The sequence below is a fragment of the Aegilops tauschii genome, chromosome 5, assembly GCF_002575655.3.
Source record: "Aegilops tauschii subsp. strangulata cultivar AL8/78 chromosome 5, Aet v6.0, whole genome shotgun sequence".
NCBI lineage: Eukaryota > Viridiplantae > Streptophyta > Magnoliopsida > Poales > Poaceae > Aegilops > Aegilops tauschii.
Window position 1 is genome coordinate 317,669,066 of NC_053039.3, and position 13,685 is coordinate 317,682,750.

Here is a 13,685-nt window from a genome sequence, read left to right on the forward strand (position 1 = left end):
TCCTTCTTATCCGCCAAATACTTGGGGCAGTTCCGCTTCCAGTGACCAGTCCCTTTGCAGTAGAAGCACTCAGCTCAGGCTTAGGTCCAGACTTGGGCTTCTTCACTTGAGCAGCAACTTGCTTGCCGTTCTTCTTGAAGTTCCCCTTCTTCTTGAAACTAGTGGTCTTGTTAACCATCAACACTTGATGCTCTTTCTTGATTTCTACCTCAGCATCCTTTAGCATTGCAAAGAGCTCGGGAATTGTCTTATCCATCCCTTGCATATTATAGTTCATCACGAAGCTTTTATAGCTTGGTGGCAGTGATTGAAGAACTCTGTCAATGACACTATCAACCGGAAGATTAACTCCCAGTTGAGTCAAGTGATTGTGGTACCCAGACATTTTGAGTATATGTTCACTGACATAACTATTCTCCTCCATTTTGTAGTTGTAGAACTTATTGGAAACTTCATATCTCTCAATCCGGGCATTTGCTTGAAATATTAACTTCAACTCCTAGAACATCTCATATGCTCCATGACGTTCAAAACGTCGTTGAAGCCCCGGTTCTAAGCCGTAAAGCATGGCACACTGAACTATCGAGTAGTCATTAGCTTTGCTCTGCCAGGCGTCATAACGTCCAGCATTGCTCCTGCAGCGGGTCTTGCACCTAGCGGTGCTTCCAGGACGTAATTCTTCTGTGCAGCAATGAGGATAATCCTCAAGTTACAGACCCAGTGTGTGTAGTTGCTACCATCATATTTCAACTTAGCTTTCTCTAGGAACGCATTAAAATTCAACGGAACAGTAGCACGGGCCATTTATCTACAACAACATAGACATGCAAAATACTATCAGGTACTAAGTTCATGATAAATTAAAGTTTAATTAATCATATTACTTAAGAACTCCCACTTAGATAGACATCCCTCTAATCATCTAAGTGATCACGGGATTCATATCAACTAAACCATGTCCGATCATCACGTGAGATGGAGTAGTCATCAATGGTGAACATCTCTATGTTGATCATATCTACTATATGATTTACGTTCGACCTTTCAGTCTCCAGTGTTCCGAGGCCATGTGTGTACATGCTAGGCTCGTCAAGTTTAACCCGAGTATTCCGCATGTGCAAAACTGTCTTGCACCCATTGTATGTAAAGTAGATCTTATCACACCCGACCATCACGTGGTGTCTCGGCACGACGAACTGTCGCAATGGTGCATACTCAGGGAGAACACTTGTACCTTGAAATTTAGTGAGAGATCATCATATAATGCTACCGCCGTACTAAGCAGAATAAGATGCATAAAAGATAAACATCACATGCAATCAAAATAAGTGATATGATATGGCCATCATCATCTTGTGCCTTTGATCTCCATCTCCAAAGCACCGTCATGATCACCATCGTCACCGGCTTGACACCTTGATCTCCATCGAAGCATCGTTGTCGTCTCGCCAACTATCGCTACCGCTTAGTGATGAAGTAAAGCAATTACATGGAGATTGCATTTCATACAATAAAGCGACAACCATATGGCTCCTGCCAGTTGCCGATAACTGTTACAAAAGATGATCATCTCATACAACAATTTATATATCATCACGTCTTGACCATATCACATGACAGCAAGCCCTGCAAAAACAAGTTAGACGTCCTCTACTTTGTTGTTGCAAGTTTTACGTGGCTGCTACGGGCTTCTAGCAAGAACCGTTCTTACCTACGCATCCAAACCACAACGATTTTTCGTCAAGTGTGTTGTTTTAACCTTCAACAAGGACCGGGCATAGTCAAACTCGATTCAACTAAAGCTGGAGAAACAAACACCCACTAGCCACCTGTGTGCAAAGCACGGCGGTAGAACCAGTCTCATGAACGCGATCATGTAATGTTGGTCTGGGCCGCTTCATCCAACAATACCGCCGAATCATAGTATGACATGCTGGTAAGCAGTATGACTATTATCGCCCACAACTCTTTGTGTTCTACTCATGCATATAACATCTACGCATAGACCTGGCTCTGATACCACTGTTGGGGAACGTAGTATTTCAAAAAAAATCCTACGATCACGCAAGATCTATCTAGGAGAAGCATAGCAACGAGCGGGGAGAGTGTGTCCACGTACCCTCGTAGACCGAAAGCAGAAGCGTTTAGTAACGTGGTTGATGTAGTCGAACGTCTTCGCGATCCAACCGATCCAAGTATCGAACGCACGGCACCTCCGTGATGTGCACACGTTCAGCTCGGTGATGTCCCTCGAACTGTTGATCCAGTTGAGGCTGAGGGAGAGTTTCGTCAGCACGACGGCGTGGTGACGGTGATGATGAATTTACCGACGCAGGGCTTCGCCTCAGCACTACGACGATATGACCGAGGTGTGTTTCTGTGGAGGGGGGCACCGCACACGGCTAAAAGATCAACTTGTGTGTTCTAGGGTGCCCCCCTCCCCACGTATATAAAGGAGGGAGGGAGGACGCTGGCCGACCCTAGGGGCGCGCCTAAGGAGGGGAGTCCTATTAGGACTCCAAGTCCTAGTAGGATTCCACCAAGAGGGAGAGATGGGGAAGCAAGGAAAGGGAGAGGGAGTAGGAAAGGGGGGGCGCCGCCCCCCTTCCCTTGTCCAATTCGGACTACAGGAGGGCGCGGCCTGCCCTGGCTGCCCTCCTCTCTCTCCAATAAGGCCCATGATGGCCCATTAGTTCCCCTGGGAGGTTCCGGTAACCCCTCCGGCACTCCGGTTTTACCTGAAACTATTTGGAACACTTCCGGTGTCCGAATAACATGGTCCAATATATCAATCTTTATGTCTCTACCATTTCGAGACTCCTTGTCATGTCCGTGATCTCATCCGGGACTCCGAACAACCTTCGGTCATCAAATCACATAAACTCATAATACAGATCGTCATCGAACTTTAAGCATGCGGACCCTACGGGTTCGAGAACTATGTAGACATGACCGGGACACATCTCCGGTCAATAACCAATAGCAGAACCTGGATGCTCATATTGGCTCCTACATATTCTACGAAGATCTTTATCGGTCAAACCGCATAACAATATACGTTGTTCCCTTTGTCATCGGTATGTTACTTGCCTGAGATTCGATCGTCGGTATCACCATACCTAGCTCAATCTCGTTACCGGCTAGTCTCTTTACTCGTTCCATAATGCATCGTTCCGCAACTAACTCATTAGTCACGTTGCTTGCAAGGCTTATAGTGATGTGCATTACCGAGAGGGCCCAGAGATACCTCTCCAACAATCGGAGTGACAAATCCTAATCTCGATCTATGCCAACTCAACAAACACCATCGGAGACACATGTAGAGCATCGTTATAATCACCCAGTTACGTTGTGACGTTTGATAGCACACTAAGTGTTCCTCCGGTATTCGGGAGTTGCATAATCTCATAGTCATAGGAACATGTATAAGTCATGAAGAAAGCAATAGCAATAAACTAAACGATCATAGTGCTAAGCTAACGGATGGGTCTTGTCCATCACATCATTCTCTAATGATGTGATCCCGTTCATCAAATGACAACACATGTCTATGGCTAGGAAACTTAACCATATTTGATTAACGAGCTAGTCTAGTAGAGGCATACTAGGGACACTCTGTTTGTCTATGTATTCACACATGTACTAAGTTTCCGGTTAATACAATTCTAGCATGAATAATAAACATTTATCATGATATAAGGAAATATAAATAACAACTTTATTATTGCCTCTAGGGCATATTTCCTTCAGTCTCTGCAATATGTAGGCTGCCAAATGCTAAAGCTTCTGTGGCGTGCGATAGTACTGCTCAAGGGAGCGGTAGTACCGTAGGGTCCAGCGGTAGTACCGATCCTGGTGAGTGGTAGTACCGCTGTCTCCAGCCCTGACGCTGACGCATGCAGAAGTAGGCACGGATGTAATTTTTTACATCCGTCCCTACGCGGTAGTACCGCTCCCTGTGAGCGGTAGTACCGTGCTGGATTTTTGCACAACTCCAACCTCAGCGAAAGTAGTTACAAAAGTAATTATTACTTCCGTGCATTTCCAGCGCTAGTTGAGCTCTGCCTTACGGTAGTACCATAGGGGCGCGCGGTAGTACCGCTCCGGCGGTTCTACCACTTGTTGTCGTGTGCAACAGGCCCTCATCTGGTCACTACCGCGCAAGCAGTAGTACAGCACCCTACAGCGGTAGTACCACGGCTGTGTGCGGTAGTACCGCGTCGCGCGGGCTGAGAGAGGGGATAACGGTTGGATCTTTTCCCCTACTATATAAAGGGGGTCTTCTTCCCCAAGAAGACTACCTCTTCCCTCCCCAAGCTCCATTGTTGCTCAAACCTTCATTTTCGCCCGATCTCTCTCCCTAGCCAATCAAACTTGTTGATTTTCTAGGGATTGGTTGAGAAGGCCCCGATCTACACTTCCACCAAGAGATATTTGATTCCCCCCACTAATCCCTTGCGGATCTTGTTATTCTTGGGTGCTTGAGCACCCTAGACGGTTGAGGTCACCGCGGAGCCATATTCCATTGTGGTGAAGCTTCGTGGTGTCGTTGGTAGCCTCCAATTAAGTTTGGAGATAGCCCCAACCTTGTTTGTAAAGGTTCGGTAGCCGCCTTCAAGGGCACCAATAGTGGAATCACGGCATCTTACATTGTGTGAGGGCGTGAGGAGAATACAGTGGCCCTAGTGGCTTCTTGGGGAGCATTGTGCCTTCACACCGCTCCAATGGAGACGTACTTCCTCTCAAAGGGAAGGAACTTCGGTAACACTTCCTCGTCTCCACCGGCTCCACTCATGGTTATCTCTTACCTTTACTTGTGCAAGCTTTTATTGTGTTGCATCCCTTGCTTGTGTGTGTGCTTGTTGTTGTTGCATCATATAGGTTGCTCACCTAGTTGCACATCTAGACAACCTACTTTGATGCTAAGTTTAATTTGGTAAAAAAGCTAAAAATTGTTAGTTGTATATTCACCCCTCCCCCTCTAGTCAACCATATCAAGCCTTTCAACCTTGTTGTGTCAAATAGTGATTTGCTTTTAGTGGAATGTCGTGGAATTGTCACGGCAGATGTCCTAGTGTGAGGACTTAGTCGTGAGACCAACGCATCTATGTGGTAGCTTGAGAGGGGTTGAGCGGAATCGAGAGACGCAACGCAAGACAAAGATTTAGACAGCTTCGGGCCCCGGGAAACATCATCCGGTAATAACCCTACATGCTGTTTGTGGCTAGGTCTCATTATCCTCATGAGGGAGTCGCCGGTAAACCGGCTCTTTGTGTCTAGCCCTAGAGATTGTTTCTTCTTCCTTCTCCCTCTTTGGGGAGCCCTGCCCCTCCTTATATATGTTGAAGGGGCGGTTTACATGACTAGTCCTAGTTGGATTAGGATTACTCTATTACAAGTGGAGTCCTAGTCTTGCTTCCTTTATAAGGGAATATTCCTTATGCCTTTCCTTGTAAACCGGCCCACCATAGTATGAACCGGCCTTCTGGGCCTTGGGCCTTGTCATCCATCTGACCCGCCCGCCGGGTCACCAGTGAGTCATAATGACCAGGCGGGTTGCTTGTAAACCGCCAGGTCAGGGCGGGTCGCCAGTAAATCGCCAAGTGTTAGTGGGGTTTTCAAATAAACCGCCAAGTCCGGTCGAGCTATACTTCCGGCCGGTTTACGCCGCGGGGTATATCCCCGACATTAGCCACCAGTTTAATTTGGATTTATCCATGTTAAACTGATCCTGTAAAACAAATACAAGAACAAATTTGACAGATTATGCTCCGGGTTAAGAATTCTTGTAAACCGGCATCTGATCATCCTTAAGTCCTTGTCATTTCCTCCTTCTGAAAAATCCGAGTCAATAGACCAACTTCATAATCAATTTGTTTGTAGAAGATATTTCGTAAATAAAGAATCCATTTGAATCGGCCTTCAATGCTCTGATTTGAAAAAATACTGGTCTTCAAATATTCAACTAATATCAGCCGGTTTTAAAATGTAGAACTTGCCGGTTTATCATTGCCAAAATTGCTGGTTTATAAATATTGATGGCACCGGGTCATAATTATTGATGGTCTATTGACTCGGATTATGAAGCTGGTCTATTGACTCGGATTTTTCAGAAGGAGGAAATGACAAGGACTTAAGGATGATCATATGCCGGTTTACAAGAATTCTTAACCCAGAGCATAATCTGTCAAATTTGTTCTTGTATTTGTTTTACAGGATCAGTTTAACATGGATAAATCCAAATTAAACTGGGGGCTAATGTCGGGGATATACCCCGCGGCGTAAACCGGCCGGAAGTATAACCTGACCGGACTTGGCGGTTTATTTGAAGACCCCGCTGACACTTGGCGATTTACTGGCGACCCGCCCTGACCTGGCGGTTTACAAGCAACCCGCCTGGTCATTATGCCTCACTGGTGACCCGGCGGGCGGGTCAGATGGATGACAAAGCCCAAGGCCCAGAAGGCCGGTTCATACTATGGTGGGCCGGTTTACAAGGAAAGGCATAAGGAATATTCCCTTATAAAGGAAGCAAGACTAGGACTCCATTTGTAATAGAGTAATCCTAATCCAACTAGGACTAGTCATGTAAACCGCCCCTTCAACATATATAAGGAGGGGCAGGGCTCCCCAAAGAGGGAGAAGGAAGAAGAAACAATCTCTAGGGCTAGACACAAAGAGCCGGTTTACCGGCGACTCCCTCATGAGGATAATGAGACCTAGCCACAAACAACATGTAGGGTTATTACCGGATGATGTTTCCCGGGGCCCGAAGCTGTCTAAATCTTTGTCTTGCGTTGCGTCTCTTGATTCCGCTCAACCCCTCTCAAGCTACCACATAGATGCGTTGGTCTCACGACTAAGTCCTCACACTAGGACATCTGCCGTGACAATTCCACGACATGGAACCACAGAGTTCCAAGTTAAAAAAATAGTAATTTTCTTTTTCTAGGAAGAAAAAGGAATGATGGTATGATGGGTAGTGGCGGGCTCCACGCAAGTTGGAACGCAGCCCTCTGTGCAACACATCCAACCACCTCATTGTTCGACTAGCTCAAAAAAAAACATGGTTCAAAGCTACTCCATTCGTCCCATAATATAAGAACGTTAAGCTATTGTTTTACCTTGAAAAATGTTTCTTATATTATGGGACGGAGGAGTAGTTTTGTGAGAGGAACGTGCCTACGCGCTGACACAAATAACAGCTGACGCGTCACTAGCTAGTGGGGCATTAAACGGTTGTTGAGCCAGCTGATCCGGATGAGCCGGCCGATGCATAGTGTGGTCCTTCTTTTCTTCGGTTTAAAAAAATCACATGTCTTATGTTTTCATACACATTATACATTTTTCGTATACATTGGTTTTTTATACAAGCTTAACATTTTTCAATATTTCATTAACATTTAGAAAATGTTTTGATGCCTTATTTTTTAAAATATATTGTACATTTTTCATATACAATGAAAATATTATATATTATATACAATGAAAATATTGTACATGTTTGGAACAAATTTTTAGAATACATGTTATTTGTTTTTCAAATACATTGAAACATTTATAGAATGTTATGAAACATCTTTTAAGCATTCTACAATATTTTAACATTGTATAAATATTTTGAAACAAATTGTCATAACATATTTTTAAAAGCTTGAACATTTTGATGAATGTAACATACATTTTTAAATGATATGAAACAATTATATTGAATTATATGAACATTTTTTTACATAGTATAACCTCTTTTTAATCTGATGTGCACTTTCTAAAACATGTGAACATTTTTGAAATGTTACATACAATTTTCTAGGATGGTACAAACATTTTATAAAAGTTGAGCGAATATTTTCATCATTTATACTTTTAATTAAATTAACTAAACTATGTTTTCATCATGTATATATTTATTACTTTTAATATAAAAAGGAAGAAACAACTCATGTAACGTTAGCGTAAACAAAACCGCATGGCTACTGGGCTGGCCAAGTAGGCTCCCTTTAGGCAATACTTTGACTTGCCCACCTGCGACTGATGGAAGAATATCTGGTGCACCGGTGCACTGAACTCATGTTGAACATTTTAAAATGTTCAACAGTTCTTTTAAAAAATAGCACATTCAAACAACATCAATGTAGGTTGTCACAAAATTTCAAGCCAAACTTCAAAACATAATTTGAAATAGAAAATGACATATTCAACCCTGAATAGTACATAACATAAGTTGAGCTTTAGATTTGGCCCGTCATCGCACTGATTTCAAATTTGTCATTTTGTATCTCAAGACATGTTTCAAATTTTGAAACGAATTTTTTTACAACAAACATTGATGTCGTGTCAATGTGTTAGATTTTTTCCAGTTTTTTTAAAATGTTATACGGCATCCGGTGCACCGGTAGCACCAGAAGTTTGGGTCCACCAGATATATTCCCGCAACTGACTCCTCTAGGCTATGTCAAGCCGTCGAGGTAGGATTAGGCTCGGGCAAACCCTGTATGGCGCCTTATGCGCCTGTTAAAGGAATTTATCCCGACCGGCACACCCCCTCGCCGAGCTGGGCCGACCCAGTACCATTTTTCCGTTTCAAAAGCAAAAAGGGTGCATGCTATGGTTTCGAACTGATGACATATACGTTCAGAGAAAAACGACCTAACCACCAAGACATCGCAACACTTGCGCATAGATTTTTTTTTCTATTTATACTTTCCCCAGTACGCAGAAGCCCCAGTTATGGGAAACTTCAAGCCAATTTTCTTTTCTTTTTTACTGCGGTTTTTTCCTGGACCGGTTTTTGTGTGGTTTTATTTCTTTTTCTTTTTCTGCTTCTGTTTCTTTTCTTTAATCTTTTTTCCTTTTCCTTGCATTTTCTTTATTGTTGTTTTTTCTTTTTTTTTCAAGATGTGCGAACTATTTCAAATTCATTGAATTTTTTTCAAGGTGGTTGAACTTTCTTCAAATTTGATGAACTTATTTTTCAAATTTAGTGAACTTTTTCCAAATTCATTGAGCTTTTTTTCAAATTTGATGAGCTTTTTCCAATTACAGTGAACCTTTTTTCGAAAATTGATGAACTTCTTTTTTCAAATTTGATGAACCTTTAAAAAATTTGATGAGCTTTTTCCAATTTCAATTAATTTTTCCCTCGAAATCGATGAACTTTCTTTCAAAATCGATGTACTTTTTTCAAATTTGCTGAAATTCTTTTCAAATGGATGATTTTTTCAAATTATATGAATTTTTAGAATCTATGATTTATTATTCAAATTCTATGATTTGTTTTTAAGTTTGTGAACTTTTTCTCAAATTCGATAAATATTTTACAAAATCGTTGAATTTTTCCTCAAATCCGTGATCTTTTTTCAAGTTTGTGAACTTCCTTTCTGAAATCTGTGAACATATTTGAATTTACATTTTTTCCCATTTTTGTGTTTTTTTCCTTTCATTTTCCAAAGTGAAGGGTGGACAGGTCAACTGGTCAATCACAACCGGACAAATCAATCGAGTGACCAGGAGGGGAAACTGTCGAGGTGCGATCGAGCAATCTTCTACATAGGACCGACCCATGTTTGTGTGCGCGAACGCTATTTATCGCATTAAGCGATCGCGCGGGGAAGTCTCGCTGAAGCTTTTTCTCCCTTGCGTTGTCTTGGGCGGCCCATTTACATGCATGTGTTCGTACAAAGGAAATGAGAGAAGGGGGATTAGATAACTTCAGGGTGAAGACGCGCTGCGCCAGCCACTCCGCCGGACATACTTTCGCGGTAAGAAAAAGGGTCACAACCTACTTGAGCCTACTCGAGCCGTTTTCTTCCAGATTTTTTCCTTTTTATTTTATTTTGTTTCTTTTCTTTTTTCTTCTCCATTCTTCTGTCATTATTTTTCACTCTCTTTCATTCTTTTTTGCATTTTCTTAGTTTTTCTCCATTTATTGTTTGGTTTCTTTCTTCTCCTCGGTATTTTTTGTTTTGCTTTTTCTTTTTTCTTCTCCATTTTTCGTTTTTCTTTTGTGTTTTCTTATGTTTGTTTTTGTTTTCACTCCACATTTTTGTACATCTCAAAAACATTTTTTTGTAACAAGTGATCAACATTTTTTGTATACACCTTCAAATTTGTATGAATGCTATTTCAACATTTTTTAAATACTTGTTCAACATTTTAATAGTTATTCAACATTTCTTCAAATACTTGGTCAACATTTTCAAATACTTATTCAACAATTTTCAAATACCCTTCAACATTTTTAATACATATTCAACATTTTTACATACTTGTTTAACATTTTCAAATACTTGTTCAATATTTTAAATATGTGTTCAATATTTCTCATATACTCATTCAACATCTTTTAATACCCATTCAACTTTTTTCAAATAATTTTTCAACAATTTTAATACTTCTTCAACATTTTTTACCTATTCAACATTTTTTCAAATGTGTTTTTGAACAGTGTTTTTTGTTATATATATATAAGTATAATTTTTTTTTGAGGGGTATATATATAAGTATAAATAAAGTGCAAAAAAAAATAAGAACAAGAAACAGGAAGAAAAAAATAGGCTGTGGCTTGCGCGTGGCTGGGCCGGCTGTCTGCGGCCCAGTCGGGCGATTCCTTCAGCGAGCGAATGCTCGTGGCTGTGTAACGCGACAAATAGTCGCGGCCTGTTTGTGTGTGCGTTAGCGAACTATGAACCGGCGGTTAGAACACCGATTAGGAGCTCCTTTAGGCCCGGCCCAGATAATGACAGACACACCATCTCTCCTCGAAACTGGACTGAATTTTTGCGAGAACTATCGATGCCTGTAGCTCGCAAGTACCTCTAAAAAAAGCTCACAAGTTTTTTTTAGACAAAAAAAAGCTCACAAGTGACTCTACCAAGTTTCGGCAGCGTGCCCAAAGCACTTGTTCACTGCTTTGGGATTTTTCGTTTACTTTCTGTTGCTTTATTTATTGTTTATTTTTTATCCTTTTGGTTCTTTCAGCCTTTTTTGTTTTTGTTTTCGTTTTTTATTTCTTATATTAAAACACGGTAAACAAGTTTTAATGAACAAATTTGAAAACAGACTAACTTTTTGATATACGGTGAAAATTATTTGAAATACACCTTGAACCATTTTTTAATACATGATGAACAATTTTGTATATACGGTGAACATTTTTTTAACATATGGTGAAGTCTTTTCTAATGCACACTGAACTTTTTTTAAAGGGACAATAATATTTTTTTGCATTCCTTAAAATAGAGTTTTATTTGGACCTCTTTAGAAAAGCCCAATGCTCGGCTTTTTGAAGAAAAGGGGAAAAATCAAAGACGAAAAAAAAAGCAAAGCACAACCAGCAAATTGAGCGCGCCAGAGTGTGGCCAGAGCATCAATAACTTTATTATGGCGCCTCCTACTCTACTGGATGGCAGTGGGCATCCAATAGGAGATCTCTATCTGTGTGACCTAGCTCCACCTCGCGTCTCGGCGCTAAGGCACGCCCGCCTTAGCGGGCTAGCCCATAAACTCTACAATATAGGTTATATATGTTTTGTATACATATGAACATTTTTGTATACACGCATAACGTCTTTCAAATACATGATGAATATAATTTTCATATATATGTTCGAATATTTTTTCAAATGGATGTTAAAATTTTTTGAAATACACATTCAATGTTTTATTTAGCGGTATTAAATATTTTATAAATTAAATGAACATCTTTTACATTGTATACAGTTTTTTTTTTAAATGTTAGCAACATCTTTGAAACATGTGAACATTTTTCGTACATGGTACCTACAGTCTATTCATGGCACAAAACATTTATTTAATTACATGAACATATTTTTCATGGTATGAACATTTTTAGTTACATGTGATGAAAATATTGTTGAAACACATGAAGATTTTTTTCAAAATGGTACGAAACATTGTTTTTATGTGGACATTCTTTTTGACATTTTGTAAAAAAAAATCGTTAAAATGCCAAGAACATTTTTGTGGGAAATTATAACAGGCTTTTTACTGTCATGAACATTTTTGTTGGATGTTATCAACATCTTTTGAAGTTGCACCAACATTATTTTTGCACTGCATGAAGAATATTTAAATGTGCAATGAACACTTTAAAAGTTTAAGTAAATTAATTTCTGTAATAGTATTTAGAATATCTTGGAAACATAAATAAAAGTAAAAAGGATGAAAGATGAACAAAGGAAAACCAAGAAGGAGAGAAGCGAACGAAGCGACAGCTCCTGACTGAGCGGCTCATTATAGCGTCCCCTTGTGGCGACGCGGTGATACGTGTCGCTGCGAGGGAGATAAAGCCACGCCCAGAAACTCCATCAGGCTTGCTCAGGACTTGATACAGTCCAATTGTTCAATGTTCAAAAAAAAAAACCCGCAAAAAAATACAATTGTTCAAAAAAATGTGATCCTATTTTCTACGGGTTTACACTAGTTATGTCACAAAATAAACTAAATGGTTTATACCTCTTGACTAAAATCAACTCTAGCTAGGTTAATTCTCCATTCCTAGCATGGTTCCCAAGGAAGAGCGGGAGGCAAGTTTTATGAGAGTGCCTCGGTCAAACACGAGGTGTCATAACTCTCATTGAATTAACTATTCTGGTATCGGCAAGAATTAGGTGATAGCGGTAGACAAGTAGTTGTGCGGCGAAATAAAAAGTCTAAAACTAAAGCTATAAATAAAGGACATAAAGTAAAGGACAGAAAATATCTACTCCTAATATCTCGGTTGGTATGATTGCACCTTTTTTTCGTCCCCCAGTTTCGTCTGGTTTTTTGACTGGTTTTTTTTTTCTCACCTTCCACCATCCCTCCCATGTTAATTTTTTCTTCTTCGCACTTAAAACTGAATCGGGTCCGATCTTCCTTCCATTTGTTCGTGCTTGCTTTGGCAGGCGTCGATTCAATTCAATCATGTAAATATTTGATAATTAAGAATTTAAAAATAATACCATATACATGAGATCACCTTCCAAACAGATCTCTACTGAGTTGATGAATATCGGTCGTCCAATCACCAACGATGGTACGACATTTCGCTCAATCACAATCAATTTTGGCCGGTCTATTTGACGTGTGCATTAATTCAATTAAATCAGTACTTTCTCAAAACAACGTCGTCCATTAACTTATATTTAAATCAAATCACTACTTACCGAAACAACAACTATTCTCTACGCCCCCATCGATGCCCCTATCCCACCGATTCCACAGATTTTTTCTAGCTATTGTCATCCGTCCGGGTTCTTTTACCTCGCATGCTCTTGTATCCATGTCACGCATCGATTGGCAAGCGATTTCTTTCCTTCTTCCTTCTCGTATGCAATGCACAACCCTGTGATCTCCTTGATTAGGTGTCGTGCATGCACCTGATTCTTTTCCATCCGAAACTCCCTAATGTTGTGTGCCTCGATGGAAACAGGCTGGGACAGGACTCAGGGGAAGGACACGACCTTGCGATCTCAATCGAGGGCGGAAGACGCCGTCCAGCGGGCTGGCGGCCACCCTCTTGAAGAACACCCTCATGCACGGCGCTGATCGAGACCTACCTCTTCTGTGCCATTCGGCCGCAACGCTCGGATGCCGAACCAGGCCTTGCCCTCCGACATGGCTCATCCCGATCCACACTGGTGCAAGAGCATAGCAGAGATGTAGTACGACATCTTCGCCGC